The 18388-nt window shown below is 41.3% G+C and overlaps 1 protein-coding gene and 1 pseudogene across 4 annotated transcripts in view; both read left to right on the forward strand.

The window, feature by feature from the left end:
• The first annotated feature begins 1718 nt into the window (after positions 1-1718).
• On the forward strand, positions 1719-2399 carry LOC121498484 (annotated as a pseudogene).
• Positions 2400-12562: 10163 nt separating this feature from the next.
• The window catches only part of RNF19A (ring finger protein 19A, RBR E3 ubiquitin protein ligase), a 52898-nt gene continuing 47072 nt past the window's right edge, over positions 12563-18388 (forward strand). Inside the window, exon 1 of one of the 4 annotated variants that reach the window (XM_041768657.1) lies at positions 12563-12701. The gene's annotated coding sequence lies outside the window, so the exon portion shown is untranslated. Of the gene's footprint in view, positions 12702-16145; positions 16199-18388 lie in introns of those variants that run through there. The other 3 variants (XM_041768655.1, XM_041768654.1, XM_041768656.1) reach the window with 3 other exon arrangements.

The following is an 18388-nucleotide window of genomic DNA, read 5'->3' on the forward strand; positions in this document are numbered from 1 at the left end:
CCTGAGGAACTATTCATTAGAATGTTTAGACCAGATCCAAGAATGTTACTGGCTCCTATGCTGATTATCTTGGGACAGAACACAGATTTCAAGAAGAAAAAAACATAAGATAGCACTCAAAGAAACTGCCAATTCTGAATTTGAAGATATTAACAAATGTACTTAGCATTCCTTTCATCAGAGAAAATAAAAATATAGCTTTGTATTTAATACAGACTGTCTAAAGGATTTAATATAATATCATTTTCTTCAGAATAAAAAGTATTAAAAACCATAAGGAGTAAGGTGTTGTAAGAGGGGAAAAGGGAATGAGTAAATAAGATTGGCTCTTCCTCTGAAATAAGAGGAAAGATAGAAACAAAGAAGCAGCAGACAGGGATGATATAGAGAAAGGGAAGACAAAGAGGTTGATGCCCCCCAAAGGACTGAAATGTTTCCAGCAAAGCAGAATGGGTGGGAAGCTATCTTTGTTTTTTCCCTCACTAAATGGATCTGTCAGGGCAGAGATTGGATCTGTTTTGTCTTCTACCTTACTGCCCATTGTCTAGCACAGCAGGTGGCATATTGTTGATTCTCAATTTATATTTGTTGAATAAAATGAATGAGAGAGCAAGGACTTTAAGAACTTAGAAGGACAGGAAATTCTGGGAATAGCTATGTTAGAAATCAGTAAGAAATGAACAATGGGGTTGCAAATTTGAGGTTAGCTGGTATGCAAAGTTCAGTAGCAAGAATGGAAAAGCAGACAGATTGGAATTGGTGTGACCAAGAGAGTGGGATGGAAAAAGAGTGAGAGGGTTCAATATGCATGCAAGAGTGATGGAAGCCAGGTTGGAAATGGGGTCAGAGATGAAGACCTACTGGAAGCAGCAATAGACTGTCAAGGTCACATGATTACAAGCACTTCTGAGGGCTTTAGGCAGTGAGCCCTTGTAAAAAAAACAGTGTAGCATATAATTGTCACAGGCTAAGTAAGCATCCAACTCAAAGTTTTACTCTCACTTCTGTGAGTGTTCAGACATGGACTGTGTCTGATTTGTTTTCCCTCATCACCCAGTAAGGTGTTTTTTAAAAAAAATTGTATTTAAATTCAATTTAATTTAATTAATATATAGTGTATTATTAGCTTCAGAGGTGGAATTTAGAGATTCATCAGTTGCATATAACACCCAATGCTCATTCCATCAAGTGTCCTCCTTAATGCCCATCACCTACTTAGCTAATCTCCTCACCATCACTCCTCCAGTGGCCTTCAGTTTGTTTCCCTATAGCTAAGAGTCTCTTATGGTTTGTTTCCCTCTCTGTCTTACTTTCTTTCCTTCTCTTCTATGCTCATCAGTTTTGTTTCTTTTTTTTTTTTTAAGATTTTATTTATTTATTCATGAGAGACACAGAGAAAGAGAGAGGCAGAGACACAGGCAGAGAGAGGAGAAGCAGGCTCCATGCAGGGAGCCCGACATGGGACTCAATCCCGGGTCTCCAGGATCATGTCCTGGGCTGAAGGCAGCACTAAACCGCTGAGCCACCCAGGCTGCCCATCAGTTTTGTTTCTTAAACTCCACATATGAGTGAAATCATATGATATTTGTCTTTTTCTGATTGACTTATTTCACTTTGCATAATATCCTCTAGTTCCAGCCACACTTCATTGCAAATAGCAAGATTTCATTCTTTTGGATGGCTAAGTAATATTCCATTGTATTTATATATATGCCACATTTTCTTTATCTGTTCGTCTGGCAATGAATGTCTGTCACTCCATATGTTAATCAAATGAATAAAAAAAACGGAGGAAAGAAGAAAGGAAATTAAAGACATGATTGACATGTGTCATGTCTATTAAAATTATGAGCTATTCTAGTCCTTCCTTGGGTGGCAGGGAGAGCAGAGAAAGCTCCCTGAAGGCCTCGGGCACACACAAGGCATTGGGGAGCTGCCCGCCCACTCCAAATCCCACACTCTGACCCTGTATCGAATGCAAATCTTTGCACCTAATTATGTTGTCATCACATCCTGCTTCTGGCACTTTGTGTCTCAGCTGATGAAGTCTTCAGGGGGAAATTGTCAACCGTGGACAGGGATTGGAGAAATCTCCTTTGTGAGTAAAGAAGGTCAGCATCCTGCTGTGCTATGACTCCCACAGGGACTCGTACAACACAGACTGGTTGCTGACCACTGCAGGCGCTGTCACCCAGTGCTGCTGAGATGTGGGCACTGGCACCACACTAGGCCCACTCAATCCAGATCATGAAAATGAAAGAGACTGTAGCCAGCAAGTGCTGCCTACCAGCAGTCAAGCAGTTCTAGGACTCCAAGATCAAGTTCCTGCTGCCTCACCAGGTCCTGCATCACCAGTACAAGCCAACATCACCACCAAAAGGTCCAATACCCTCTATTAGATGCAGAACCTCCCTGTCCCCAGGTCACCCTAAATAAAGCCTTGGGAAAACCAGGGTGCTCAGAAAAAATTTTTAATTATGAGCTATCCTAACTTTTCTCTCTATATCATTATATATATATATATATTTGCATATGTGTATATAATACTCACAAATACACCATCATAAACAGCCACAGATATTTTCTGCGATATTGGGGTTGATAACAACAATTGGAAAAATCTGTCAGTTAGTTATGTTCTATCTTCTGTGCTGTAGGATGGAGACAAGATCTGGTAAACACTGGGCTTGGGGACTCCAGAGACAGGCTGGAGATTTGGAGCTGCAGAGGGCAGCAAAGTAGAACCAAATTCCTGGGTATAGGCATCTTGTCCAGAGGGTTACTGAAAGGAAATGGCCTAGAGATGACACATTTTGACCAGAATCAAAGACCATGGAACAGGCAGCCCCGGTGGCTTAGTGGTTTAGCACTGCGTTCAGCCCAGGACGTGATCCTGGAGACCCGGGATTGAGTCCCACGTCTGGTTCCCTGCATGGAGCTTGCTTCTCCCTCTGCCTGTGTCTCTGCCCCTCTGTCTCTCAGTCTCTCTCTCTCTCTCTCTAATAAATAAATAACATCTTAAAAAAAAAAAAAAAACATGGAACTTGTCAAGCAAACAGAGAGACAAATAAGCAAATAGCATATAGGAAATCAAAATCCAGAATGATTGTGTGTTTGCTTCTTTGGGAGACCCGAAAATCAAACCCACTGCTAAGACCCTCTAGTTTTAAGTTCTCTGTTTTGATAGCAAACATATTTTCTTTTCTAGGATTTTCCATTCAAAATATGAATATTTTGAATTAGTTTTCTTATCACCTCTTTGAAATGTCATTTTACAAGGTTCTTTCTATTGTATTTGTTTAAAAATTTTTATGACATTATGCAAATACATATATTCATATATTTAGGTTTCTCAGGTTGGAAATTCTTCACTTGTGAAAAATCAGTGCAAAGGTACATTAGAAGCCTAATTAAAGGAAAACAGTGCTCATGGTTAGATAAGAGTGAGATGGGAGTGGGCCTGGAAGGACAAGAGAATGAAAGGAATGTCCTCTCTCCTCCAGACTTCCTGTGCAAGTCTTCTAAATGTAATATTTTAAGGGAATCCATTGTTCATTTTAAAGAAAAAGAAAAACTACACTTGTTTTCCTATTGGGTCTATAAATCAGTAAAATAGTAAGGTGGAAACAAAAGAAATACTTCTTGGCAACTGACCATCTACTTTAGTCATCTGTCCTTGAATTTGACTGTGCTGCAGATTTGTCCTTCTGAAAATAGAATGATGTCTCAAGTATTGGTTCTAAATCCTCAAATACTTACTCCCAAATTGTTTCTCTTCTATTCAACACTGAAATACAAAGATCATTTAAAAGAGTTCCTGTGATGTACAAAACCAGCATTGTACAAAATCTGGATTGGGCACTCTCCTATTCTTGGTAAAAAATCAATTATAATACAACTTTAGCATGTGGGGATCTTTATTTGAACAAAACCATCTCAAAATAACAGTATTGTAGTAATTATTCAGTTTTCCCCTTATGTCCTTGAGATATATTGTTTAAAAGTTTAAATTTTATCACAGGATATAAAACCCCTAAAAACAATTTGAAATTGAAAAAAGATTACTAGCCCTGAGACTTCAGACATTTTCTCCCTTGCTTAGTTATTCAACTGTTTAAAAATCTTATTCTTTTTGATCACTGATAGGAATGTTGGCATGGCACAGTCATTTTGGCTTCAAACTTGTGGTGTGTTGTATTAAAAAAAAAAAAAAAAAGCCAAAAAAACCACACAACTCCCAAGTGTGAATTTCAGCAAGGTAACAAATTCTCCCCTCAGCCCCAAATATCAGTTGATGTATTCAAGGCACTACATGTCATCTCTTGTCCACCTTTTTACATCACACAGACTTCTAATTAGTCATTTTGGATTCTGACCACATTTGCCAGGAAATGACTGTTTAAATATATCTTCTCACACATTTCTGATGGGATTCCCCTGGCAAAGGTAGATGAGATGTTTAAAATCAGAACCATACTATGAACAGATTGCTGATCATTGCTGATGAGTTTCCTGACTAGCATACATGGAGCTAAAGTGACAATACTATTGAACAGAAGGGACAGCAAAAAAAAGGGGAGGGAGTAGGATGGCACCTGCAAAAATAGGCTATCCACTGCCAGCAGGGGTTAATTTGTGCCTACTTGCCTTTCCCACTGTTTTCTCCCTCCTTAAATGTTTTGTATCTTCTAACTTTTCAGTGAGAGGCTCTGCCAAAAATATTAAACACAACTTGACACACTTAAAGCCGCTGGATCCAATATCCACTCATCTTAAAATAACACTATTGATAATAGCTCATTTTACTGAGCTATTACTAAGTGCCAGGTGCTTATTTACTTTGTCTAAATCTCACAGAAACTCTAAGAAGGTGGCACTTTTATGACCCTCATTATGAAGATGAGGAGACAGGCACATACAGGGACCTTGATTTATGGATGTTCATCTCTTTCTATTAGTAATTTTAGATCTTTTACTAGAATAGCTCTAACAATCCAAATACACGTGTATTTTTTTTTCACCCACTGAATACTAACACCTACAGGTATAATCAGAGTAAAGGACAGCCACAAGACAAGTTCCAGTATTTTTCAAATTTTAAACAAGTGTCTTCAGCAATTCTGCTTCTAGGTGTTTACTCTAGAGAAACTCTCCCATGTGTGCAAAAAGAGACATGTATAAGAAAGCTCATTTATATGGCAGTTAAAATGAATAAACTAGGTTTCCATGTATCAACATGGGTAGATCTTGACAACAACGCTGAGTAAAAAAGGAGGCTACAGTAGAATGATACATTGGTACAGTATCATTTATGTAAAAATGTTGTTTAGTAAAAACTATGTTTAGAACACGAAACAACAAAATATGTTATTTGCAAATATGTACTTATATCATAAAAGGCTAAATATATGAACCAGAAGGGTAAAACTTTCAGGATAACAGTTACCTCGGGAGGAGAGAAATGGGACTGGGGAGTGGGAGGTACAAAGGAGGTTTCAACTCTATAATGCTTCATTTCTTTTGCTTTTAAAAATAATACAAATATGAAAAAATTGTTAACATTTGTTCTTTCAGGAGCTACAAGGGTTTGTTCCCTTATTTTCTGAAAGTTTTGTGTTTTAAGAAAGATAGATGGGTATATTCATGGTGATAAGGGGCAGAAACTGTTCATTCAGCATGATCTCCGTAAATTTAGGGTGACATTTTTTTGAAGCAGATTTAACTAGATGCCCAATTTATCCATAAAATAACTCAGTATACTTTCCATAGAATATCTAGTTTTGAGTCTCATAAGTTTCAGTCCAACCCCGCAAATAAACTAGTTGTACAATGTATTTCTCAGTAACTTCATTAAGGTGAATTTCTTCATGTGACTTTATGTTATCTGAAAACCACAGGGAGCTGGCCTTCCCCTCCGTTGACTCCTGCAATATCATTGAGGCCAACAGTAAGAATAATTGTCTGGAGACTGTTACAGGCCACATCTGGCCAAAGATGACTTCTCATGGGTCATCATTATTAACTGGACTGCACATTCTCAAATCTGATTCCCTGACCTGCCCCCTTCCTCTCCCTTTCATCATGTCCAACAGCATAAGATTTCATTACGAAGATAACGACCCCTGCATGCTATCTAATTAGGTTTCTGCAGTGAGTGTTCCTCATTCCATTATTTGGTATAAGGTTCTAGGTCATATTTAAAAATATTACAGCTTGAAAATTAATCTATGTTTGTTTGCTTGCTTTTGTTTGAATCTTTTCACTTTCTAGATAATGAGGTAGTTGAAGAATGCTAAATCCAGCATTACTTAAATGCTATTCATTTTGTTAGTACTATATTTTGAAGTGAGGAAATTATTCATTGTATACATTTTAAAATAATCCCTTTCAGTTACATAACTAGCAGTCAGTACCAGTTTGTGGGTATGTGTTCATACACATTTTTTTTATACCTGCCTTGTTTCAAAAAGGTTAAGAGGCAAGTTACAGATAGATACACATACACTCTGAAGTTAGTGAAGAAATGGCAACAGTCACTCTTCACTTAAGTAGGTAAAGTGTATCCTGTTCAATCTTATATATAGGCCAGAAGGAGGCCACATATACAGCTCTAAACTTCCTCATAGCCAAGAGAAATACTGTCAGTTCCACAATTAGGTATCCAGAAGACAAAACAATTGAGGATAATAAACAAGGGAAACAAGGAGAAAACAACTATACCAGGTGCTAAAACCAAAGAAAAACATTTTCCAGATACTGTCAGAGAACGTAAATACAGCAACAATTTTCATGGTGCTTTCTTATAAATCCCTTGATTTAAGTCCTAAGTATTACATCAAAATAAATTCATTAAGGAAATCTGAAAGGAAGGAGCTGTGGCATGGGATTGGAGACTGGGAGGGTAGGAAGGGGGTGGGCTGACACAGTCCAAGGGCTAAAGGGTTGAACTGTTGGTATTGATGTGAGGCTCATTACCAGACTGATGATATACTGTGTCTAACCCAGGACCTTTTGAGAGTGAAAGGTGTGCTATTAATAAAGTCCCACAACACGTATAATCCAGGACTCCCCAAATTAGGACATATGGTCATTCTAAGTCCTTGCTTATCACCCACTGACATCCTGCTTCCAGTGCTACCCACAACTGTGGACCCTGTCAGCCAAACCACCCTGTCCAATATGGAATGAGTCTAATCATCTCTAGTTTTAGGGGGCTTTGGGGATTTCTAGCCCAGGTAACCAACTCAGGGTAGGCTAACTCATGAATCAAATAGTGAAGGTAATTAAGAAAGACTAGAATAAGCAATGAGTAATGGTGACCTAAGATCCAGTCTCCATCAAGAGAAGGTTAAAGGAGATATCACTTCTGATAATGGGTGGGAGGGAGAATGAACAAGACTGTAGGTAATTGGATGGGTCTCATGAAGAGGAATGAGATGCCCTTCCTTCCTAAAGAGCCTGCTTAAAGGCTTAAACTGCTTAAAGTTGGGATATTATCATAATGGCTGAAGCACTTAAGCTGTAGGTCTCAAATGTGTGGTATGAATTACCTGGAGAGTTTGTTAACAACTAGATTCCAGGACCCCAACCTCACAGATGATGATTCTGTAAGTCTGAGATGGAACCCAGGAATCTGTTTTAACAAGTGCTCCAGGTGATGCTGGCAATGATGGTTCCAGCCTACACTTTGAGAAGTACCACCCTAAAGGCTGATTAATAGCTCTTTGAGGAGTCTAATCTTCCCACAAGAAAGAATACATTGGGCTGGCTTTGGGGAGGATATGGTGCCATTTCACCCTGGTGGCAGGTGGTGAGTGAGAGATGGAGCAGGAGAATAGGTGGATCAGAGCAACTCAGCTGTCAGCCACCTGAAGGATTTTTCTATTGAGGGGCCTAGGTTCTCAATTTGGAAGAGAAAAGTCTCCATATTCCTTATATGGTCCTAACAATGAAGAGAACCAGCAGGGATGTGGATGACCCCATTTAAAAAATCCTAGCTGGATTAACTCACACTCTAGCCAGCTTCCCTTTACCTAGTAATAGCAGCTAATGTTTATTGATAGTTTACTATATGCCAAGCCTAAGAGCTGTATCTGCTTTTACTCATTTAGTCCTGAGAACAGCCCAGTGGGGTAGGTACTATTTCCCCCCCCTGTTTTATGAGGGGTTCTGTGGAGGAGAGCACACCAATGGGACGCCGTGCATAGTGTGGTCTATGTCAGTGGCACCCCTTGTGATAAATGCAGGGCAAAACCCTCAAACCTTGCACACTGGGCCCAACACTGGGTGTCATGAGAGTTCCGTAATTTTCCTAAGGTCCCACAGCTAGAACCCAAGTTCTGAAACCTCATACATAAGATAAAGGAGAGACGTGTAGAAGAAGAAATGTCTATGACCCTGCCAGGTAGGGAACTGAAGCAACTTGAGATCAATACACTTATCCACATCGATACAGGTAAAAGTGAGAAGTCAGGAAGTAGCACATTCCAGTGAATCAATTGTGGCAACTGAGAATCTCCCAAGTCTTCCTGGATGAGGTCCCAAGATTGCCTCACCAAGCCATAGTAAATGATGGTGAAGAATATAGCCCCCAAGCTCCCATTTTTGCTTTCATTTTTTTTCCAGTGAAACAACACTTAGGCCAAGTTTCTTGCCTCCAATGTCCTATTTTATAACATGTTGTTTCTATGACACCTTTGTATTAGAATGATTTTTTACATGTCTGTTTCCCTGTTAAATTTACAAGCTTCTTGCTAAGACAATGCTTTACCACATTTGTGTCTCTTAATGCCCAGAGAAGACCACCAGTCCCCCTTGCTCTCTCCCTTATGTGTTAGGCATTAAGCTACCTGTCTTCAAAATTTAGTGGGGGAAGACCTACAAATAATAATGAAGTGCTTTACGTAAAAAAATTTGGAGGTAAGCACAGAGAAGATAAATTTGACATAGCCTCAAATCTGATTCCCTGACCTGCCCCCTTCCTCTCCCTTTCATCATGTCCAACAGCATAAGATTTCATTACGAAGATAACGACCCCTGCATGCTATCTAATTAGGTTTCTGCAGTGAGTGTTCCTCATTCCATTATTTGGTATAAGGGTCATACCTTGCAGGTATAGCCAGCAAGGCTCAGCATGTACAAAGAAAAGTAAATTCTCATGCTGTCTACTCTGCCTAGAATGCCCTCTTCCTTTCTCTGCCTGGATCAATCTAGCAACCTTCACTGATTCTTGCAAGGGGAGGGTGGTAGAAAAAGGAGAGAAAGGGAGAAAGGAGAAAGGATTCTCGGTATTGTAGTTTAATGTGGCTGAAAGTTTCACTTTGTGACACCAATGGAGGGGGGCTATGTTTGGGGTGTAAAAAAGCTATGAGCTGTATGGCCCGACTACCTTGCCTGATGGTCCAAATCCCAGCTCTGCCATTTACCAGCTATGTAACTTTGGGCAAATTACCCTCTCAAGCCTCAGATCCTAATTTGTTAATGGGGTAAAAACAGTACCTATCTTTTGGGACTCTTATAATAATTAAATGGCTTAATATCTATAAAGCATTTAGAGCAGTAGATCTACATGTTACCTGTCAGGTAACATGTATTCAGTAAAGAGTAGCTGTTATTGTAACTCCATTGTTCTCTTTCTCTCATTCCCTGTTTTTACTCCATTCCAAGCAAGTCTTACCAATTCTTCCTCTAAAACAAATACCAAAACCATCCTCTGTCTTCACCATAATGCAAAGAACTGATTCCTTTCCTAACTGATCTCCCTGCTTCCACTCTTACTCTGCCACAATCTGATCCCCAGAGCAACCAGAGTGATCCTTTCCAGAGGTAAGTCAGTTGTGTCACTCCACTTAAAATACTATTGTGTCTAACCATATATTATACCAACCATTTAGAATTCTCCTTTTCATGATCTCAAAATGTCTTAAATAATCTGGCTTCCTTCTATCTCTCTACTCCCATGTGGTACTCTTACTATGCTTCAGCCTCTAGCTATCTTGAACGTGGCCCGTTTGTCTTGTGAGGACCTTTGCATCTACTGTTCCCTCTGCCTTTCCCACCTCTTGTTCGCCTCCTTCTTGTCCTGTAGAAACCAGCTCAAATGTCAGAGGAATAGACTTTGAGATACCAAACTAAAGTCACAGCCTCCTGGTTTCTGTATGTTACACAGGTAAATTTATTTCCCTTATTTCTTCATTGTTTTTTCTGCTTCCCCCAACTGTGCCACTTCACCCCTTTACTTGCTGTAAGCTCTATGAGATCAGATATAAGGGCTCTTTTTCATTGTTGTATTCGCAGTTTCTGGGAAATCCTCCCCCCCTACACACGCATACTAGGCACTCAATAAATTTTTATTGAATTAATTCTGAATGAATTAGAATAGGGAAAGATGGGAGAATGCTGCCAAAAATCAAGGCACCTGGGGCCAATTATTATGCTTTTGCAGTAACCTGGTGAGAAATGATGAGGCCCCAGTTGTGGTTTTCAACCATGGCTATGCATTGGAATCACCTGGAGAGTTTCTTTTTTAAATCCTGATGCCAGAGTGCCATCCTCAGAGATTCTGACTTAATTGGTGGAGGCAGCCTAGACATCAGGATTTTTTTTTTTTAAAAAAGCTCCTCAGGGAATTGTGATGCAAAGTGGAAATCACTGCCCCAAAGGCAGAGGGGGATACAGAAGAGAATAAGGTTAATTATGAATTGGAAGTGACTGAACAAGGGGGTGGCTGGGAAGAATCCTACATATCTGGCTTGGGCCTGGGTGAATGAGAGACACAAGTTTTGAGGAAAAGAGAAGTTCTGTTTTGGAGAGGCTGAGTTGGAGGTAACTGTGGGGATCCAAGTGGAGCTGTTCAATAGATATTTGGCTTCTTATATATATATATAGAGAGAGAGAGAGAGAGAGAAGAGAGAGAGAAAGAGAGAGATCAATATTGCCTTAGTGAAGAGTAGGAAATCCCTCCAGTTTTCAAGAAGACAAGCATCTCTGGAAAATACGACAATTATACAGAGTATAAGACCATTTCCACTTTGCAGAGCCTCTTTCCTCAAAACTTCTTTCCACACCAATGCCCCATCTGTTCTGAAATGTTCAACATGTTGATATATTCTTAAGGATTATATTATGTATGAGTACTATTCCATAAATCCATTTATACTATTCTTGTACTACTTGTGCAAAGTATCCCATTGATTAAATTGTAGGCAGCCTTCAAATAGTACTTAAAGGAGTATCTAACAGTTTTAAACTTCCAATAAATGAAAATGAACATACTCATTATTTCCTTTAAGATTTGTGGTAAAAACAAAAACAAAAACAAATCTTGGACCTAAACTGCTTAGCTTGTTTAGTTTTCTAATTGGTAAACATTTACTGGGTCACCAAAGATACCAAGTACCGTCTGATAGGCCATGGCTCCTTGGTTTGTTTCTAATTTAAATTAGACACACTAAAACAAGGATCGATAGTGATATAGTCAAGTAACAGATGGTGAATGGACATTCTGTCCAGCGTCCATCACGTTGTTTCTCAGTACTCCAAAGAAGAAGGACTCTAACTTTTGAAATCGACTATGAAGGAAAGGACCAGGTCTGTAGTGAATGGTTTATTCAACTAAAAAGAACTGATACTAAGCCATATGCAGGTTTAAAATAAAAAGAAAAATTCGAAGTGGGGTGTGTGTGCTGTGACTGGCAAAAAGGGTAAGAGGGGATGGGACAGAGAAGGCCGGATTAAAATAACTGAGAATGTATCAGTAAGTACTGAAGTATGAAGTCCGAATACTTGAGTGACTGTGAAATCCAGAGATGTGGGAGCAGCGAGGGGCGAGCGGCAGCTGCCCTCGGCGCCCTCACACGGGTGTTCCGCTGTGGCCACCGCCGCCGGCAGCCCCCGCGAAGAGCTGGGGAAGACGTTTCCACGCGGAGAGCCGCAGAAACTCGCAGCAATGTCCCGGCCTTGCTGTCCCCCGGGCTGCCCTCTAACAGGTGCACCGTGAGAGCACAAAGGAACGAATCCTGAACTGCGCGCGCAATACCAGGGCCGCGGAGCTCAGGTCCAGCATCTACCAGCACGTCGACAGGACTCCAGCCACGCCATCCAGCCTCGGAGGCGACGCCTGCGCCACAGCCCCGCCCGCCCGGGGCGAAGCGCCACGGCCGAGGGGCAGAGGGCGGCCGACTGGCCGTCGCCGGGGACCAGCGGGAAGGCCACCCCCCAGCCGCCCGGCCGCAGGGCGAACGCGTTAAGCCGGCCCCGGCGAACGTGCGTGAGCGCACTGCCGGGTCCCAGCGCCGCCCGCGGCTGGCCGGGTGGGCGTGACGCCATGACGCACGGCACGCGGGCGGCGCGGCGCGGCGCGGCGCGGCGCGGCGGGGCGGGGCGGGGCGGAGCGGGCCGGGGCCGGAGCCGGAGGAAGGAGTGGGAGGAGGAGGCGGGGACAGCGGGGGCTGAAGGAGGGGGAGAATGGCAGTTGGGGCGCTGGTTCCCGGGAACAGCCGTCAAGACAGAACTGCGGAGGAGGAGTTCGGGAAAGCGGCCGTCGGGACCCCTGTTCTGCGTTCCCCCCGCCCCAGCTGAGAGGCGTCTGGGCGGCTCTGAGGAACCCTCCTCGGTACCTCCTTCGGCCTCCGCCGCCGCCGCCAAGGGATGGGCCTGCTCACCCGCACTCTGGCGCCCGCCGCCGCCCCGAGGAGTTGAAGGTACTGGCGGCTCGGAGGAGGTCGCGCCTGGGCGCGGGAGGGCCGGGGCGGCTCCCGTTTCCGACTCCGGGCGCCCGGGCACGACTGCTGCCCTCGCGCCCCTCCCCGGGACGGAAATGGATTCAGAAATCCCCCGGGAAAGGCGCCCCCTCTCGGGCTCAGCCGCGGGAGCGGGGCCAGTCCTGGGGTCGGCCGCGGGCTGGTTGCGCGTCCCCTGCCCGGCCGCGGCGCTGGCGCCCCCCTGGCGGCGCAGGCTGAGGCTGAGCGTGGGATCCGCCCCGCGCTCTGCCCTCCCGGCCGGGCAGTCGGTCTGTGGAGTCGGCGCCCGACCCAGCCGTGCTGCGACGGGCGGAGGGCGCTCCCCTGCAGGACTGCCCGGGCCGCCGAGCCGCCGACTCGGGGGAGGAGCGCATTCCTGACGGGTGAAATCGGCTGTAACGGGACCGATTTCCGGGCCTCGCTGCGAATCCAGAGCTGCGGCGAGAGCCGCCGACCCCGGCGGCAGGAGGCTCCCGGGAGGGGCGGCTGGTACCGGGAAGGTTCACCCGCGGAACTGCCAACCCTTTCAAAGGCAGAAATTACACATGTGGAAAAATGGTGTTTCCTTGGGTTAAAGTGTGTGTTAATAAGGGGTCTCCCGGGATTGTCGCCCTCTTACTAAACCTTCAGGGAGTACCCGGCAAGGAACGCCACTGTTTTTAATTTCTAGTTTTCTGTGTCATCTGGGTTTCCCTCTCGTTGCTCTTTCCCCCCATTTCCGTTAAGGGGAAGAAGAAAAAGAAATTGAGGGTTCATTAACCCCGCGACAAGGGCAGTAAATAAAAGAGGAGAGAAAGGGGCTAAGGCTATATATGGGAGAAAGAAAGGTCGCAAGTTTTCCCATTGGTCATTAAAGGTGGAAATACGCGAACGATGCTTTATTCGGGTTAATATTTACTCAAAACGTTGCAGAATGTTCTGTTGGGTTTACGTCGGAAAGGACAGCGTTTCCGTGCTGCTGCGATTTTCAGACCCGGGTGTTGACTAGAACTGCTAGTAAATAAATAGTAGAGGCATAAAGCAGTCTTTCACCACGGTTGCCTTAGAATGTTTGCGATCTCTTTCTGTTCCACCTTTTTTTTTTTTTTTTTTTATAAGAACATGGCTGTCTTACTCATTTTTTTAAAAAAATATTTTAACCTAGATTCCTTGACTCTTGGCTATGTGAAGGATGACGGTATGCTTTATTTTCATTTTCAGTTTGCCAATTAACCATCTTAACAGGCAGCTTTCCACTTGTTTATAATTCAAGCTATTACCGTATTTGCCTTTTTGTGCTTCTTTAACACCCAACTGACTGAAATGAATTAAAACGTAAACACTTCTCTCTCAGTGGAAAATGGTGAGGACCTATTGTTAACTCTTACTTTCAAATGTTCTTCCCTCACTACTTGGAATTCCATGATAAAGATTTGGAATTAAGGCTTGGGACTTAATCAAATTATGTAATAACAGCAACAAACCTTTTTTCTTTAATATTCTTTCTTATTTATACAATGTAACTGAAGTTTAAATTTCATGCCTCCATGGAAACTATTTTGATGTCATCACAAAGTGTCTTAGGGGAAAAAAATTACACTTGGCAACTAATGGTAAAGTGTTTTTTCCAATATTGTTGACTTCCAGGAGGATTCCAGTAAGATTAACTTTTAAAACTGCAGCATGTTTTAGGAGTTGAAACACAACCCAAGTCTCCAGACAGTAGCTACTTAAAATTTTGTTTCATTTGGGGAAGGCCTGGATTGATCATCAATTAGTTTATATAAGGAAGAGTCCCTTTTACTATCATCTAAGCAGTGTTAAAATTTCTTTTTAAAATTTTCATGGTGATTTGTAGAATTTGGGGTGCCTCTTTACTTGACTGAAAGAAACCATATATAATGGTTTTTTCTATGTAATGTACGAGACTAAGATTAGTATCTTTTTAAAGACACTTTAGCATCTTAATGGAAAAGAAATGCATTTCATAAATTTGAAGTAGGAAAAGTAATAAAGTAATATTTTTGCAGTTGTGAATGTAAGACACCGGGGCCATTCTCTTTAATGGGATCAGATTGAAAGATACTATTTGTTCTTCGTGGGGTTGGTAGATAGAATTAAATATAGGTGATTTGAAGCAAACTTTTTAAACATTTGAATCTCAGGTATTTTGGCAGATTCCTATTTTATCTTAGACAATTTAGATTCATCACAGAAATTCTTTGGTTTGTAATCATCTCCCACCCTCCCAGCTTTGCATTGCTTTGCTTTTTTAATCTGAAGGGCACTGAGGATTGGAAAATGCAGCTTTCTGAGTTTATCAAGGGGGAGGAGGGAGAACAAATAATTGTGATAACGCGTTAAAGTTCCTAGTCTAGTGCTGGGCACAGAGTAAGCTGGGAATAAATTTTGTTATATTTACATCTGAATTGCCTCTTTATATTCTCTCTTTAGGTTATAAAGGAGATTTTAGGAAATTATTTGTTTTCCTGATGCTACTAACAAGTGACGATTGTAAAATGCAGACTGACTTTGCACTAAGCTTTATGCTCTTTAATTGCTTGAGGCCCATATGAAAAATAGGCCATTTTGGGTTGAAGACCAAAGAAAAGTTGAATTATAAACTTAATACTTTCATTGTATTGGCCTTGTTAGCACTAGTAGTTTAATGATTGAAAGGACTCATGATCATATAACCCAAAAATAGGCCATTTTGGGTTGAGGACCAAAGAAAAGTTGAATTATAAACTTAATACTTTCATTGTATTGGGCTTGTTAGCACTAGTAGTTTAATGATTGAAAGGACTCATGATCATATAAGAAGTACTTTAGCTTGAAGATTTTGGTTTGACTTCTTTTTAGCAAAATGCTGATCTGATTACTTACGGAGAATAGCTATATTTTTGTTAGGCAAAAATGTTTTTTCCAGTCAGGAGTAGTATTTTTTTTCTGCTTTTTTTTTTTTTTTGTAACAATTTTTTGTTTGCTGGTAGATGTATAACATTGAAACAACTATGTTTATAACCACACCTGCACAGTTAAAGACTGAGGAATAATATTACTTTGCTTAACACATCTGTATTTTAGATGGTGGTAGACTTCAAAAAAGGCAATGAAATCATTTTGGGTGTTTAAAACTTGGGTACTTCATTTGTTTCTCAATAGCTATCGTATGTCAGTAATACTTGCTCTATGAGGGGGGGAAATTACCACCTTTCGATAAAGTTTTGTTGGTATCACTTTCTTTGTAGCTGTCCATAAAACCTGAACATTTAGTTTATTGGTAAGTTGTTTTTTTTTTTTAAGATTTTATTTATTTATTCATAAGAGAGACAGAGAGTGAGGCAGACACAGGCAGAGGGAGAAGCAGGCTTCATGCAGGGAGCCTGATGTGTGGGACTCTATTCCAGGACCCCAGGATCACGCCCTGGGCCGAAGGCAGGTGCCCAACTGCTGAGCCACCCAGGGTTCCCCTATTGGTAAGTTTCTTGAAAGCAATCCCGTTAGCCTTAAAAACATATATTCTTGACCTATTGATGTTACCTAGTATTTTATTTTAAAAATCATTTGCTAAAGAAATACTACTAGTTAATTTGTTTTAGAAGTCCTATTTGGAATAGTTTTCTTATGTGAAAGCTTCAGTAGGACAAAACTGAGGCTTTGTTTTAGTTCTTAAGTTTGTGCATTGAAGTATGAAGCAAAACCCTACAGAAATCACCAAGTTTAAGCCCAAAAGAAACTTCAAAACCTCAGTCTTGGGTCCGAAAATTGGAATTGGCTGCCTAATATTATATATACTTTACATTTTCAACCTCTTTCCTTCTTTGGAGACCCTTGAAAGTCTAAATAGCCCTGCTGTAATGTGAATAGCAGGCGAGTTGCCAGTTGAAGAGACAGTGTGGGAGAGGTGAGCCATACAGAGGGAGCAAACTGGGATGCCTGGGGTAGCTCAGCGGTTGAGCATCTGCCTTTGGCTTAGGGCGTGATCCCAAAATTCTGGGATCAAGTCCTGCAGCCTGCTTCCTGCCTGGAGCCTACTTCTCCCTCTGCCTATGTCTCTGCCTTTCTCTGTCTCTCATGAATAAATAAATGAAATCTTTAAAAAAGGGGGGGATGGGGGATCCCTGGGTGGCTCAGTGGTTTTGCGCCTGCCTTTGGCCCAGGGCACGATCCTGGAGTCCCGGGATCGAGTCCCGCGTCGGGCTTCCAGCATGGAGCCTGCTTTTCCCTCTCCTCTGCCTGTGTCTCTGCCTCTCTCTCTCTCTGTCTATCATAAATAAATAAAAATAAAATTTAAAAAAAGGCGGGGGAGCAAACTAGTTAGAAGGAGGGATCAAAAAACCAGGAAAAGCTATTGGGAATGTGATTAGGCTTCCAGATAAACACTATGTAGCATAATAATGTATCACAAAAATAGATACCAATTAATATTAGTTCTTTATATTTTATGATTTCTAAGTCAAGTATTGGCATTTGCTCCCCCAAACGATATTCTAAAATTATCCTTATGCATTACCATAAATGCGATAATATATGTGAAATGTGCATTAGAAGTGTAGGAGATAATTTAAATTACAATGATAGAGACCAATGTGTTCACTGTTAAGGTCTCAGCACTTAGTATATAAAGATTGACAGTAATATGTCCTAACTGAATAAAGTATGTATACTGTAAGGTATCTATTTCATCACTTTCTCTACAACAGCACTGTCTGATAGAGTCTAATGTGAGTCATAAAAGTAGTTTGAGATTTTTTTATTGGCTAAATTAAAGTGAAAAGAAACAGGTGAAACTAATTTCATAATACAACCCAGTGTATCCAAAATATTATCATTTTAACATGGGTTAATGAATGACTTTATATTCTTTTATTCATACTAAGTCTTTGATCCAGTGTGTGTTTACACTGGACAGTGTGACTCTAGGGGCATTTTGCATGAAATATATATTTCTTTCCACAGAAATTCTGTTAAATTAGATGCATTAGATATTTAACTATAGATTCCTGGGAAACATCAACCTAAAGACCAGTTTGAAAAATCACTAATCAAGAGACAGATTGGGTCTCTTAAATTAATCACAGAGATAAAGAGTGAAATGAAAAGGCTATAGATCTGGAACTGTTCGAGTCATGCTCAGGTACACCTGCTTGAATACCCATTTACTTTTCTCAGAATGTTGCACTAACTTTATTTGGCTGTGGAACTTATCCTAGTGACACTAGTGTTCTAATTTAACCTCTGCATTTTATAAATGAGAAAACTATAGTCTGGAGCTACTCAGTCCAATGTATCATCACTAGCCACATGAGGCTATTTAAGTTTAAATTAGTTAACATTTAAAAACATTCAAGTTTCAGTTCCTCAGTTGCACCAGTCACATTTCAGATGCTCTATAGCCATATGTGGCTACTGGCTACCGTACTGGACAGTGCAGGTCTAGAATATTTCCATCATTTCAGAAAGTGCTGTTGGATAGTGCTGGTCTAAAGACACAGCTAATGTGGTACAAAGTTTCAGACCACTTTCTCTTGTCTTCTCGGGCTGAAATTTCATTAATGACCTGGTTTCTGAATGATCATGTTATTCTTTTTGTTTACAAATCTCCATTTGCTTCCCACAGATAAATTTCAAATTTTCATGGCATTGAAAGCCTTCCACAATCTAAC

The sequence above is a fragment of the Vulpes lagopus genome, chromosome 9, assembly GCF_018345385.1.
Source record: "Vulpes lagopus strain Blue_001 chromosome 9, ASM1834538v1, whole genome shotgun sequence".
Taxonomy (NCBI): domain Eukaryota; kingdom Metazoa; phylum Chordata; class Mammalia; order Carnivora; family Canidae; genus Vulpes; species Vulpes lagopus.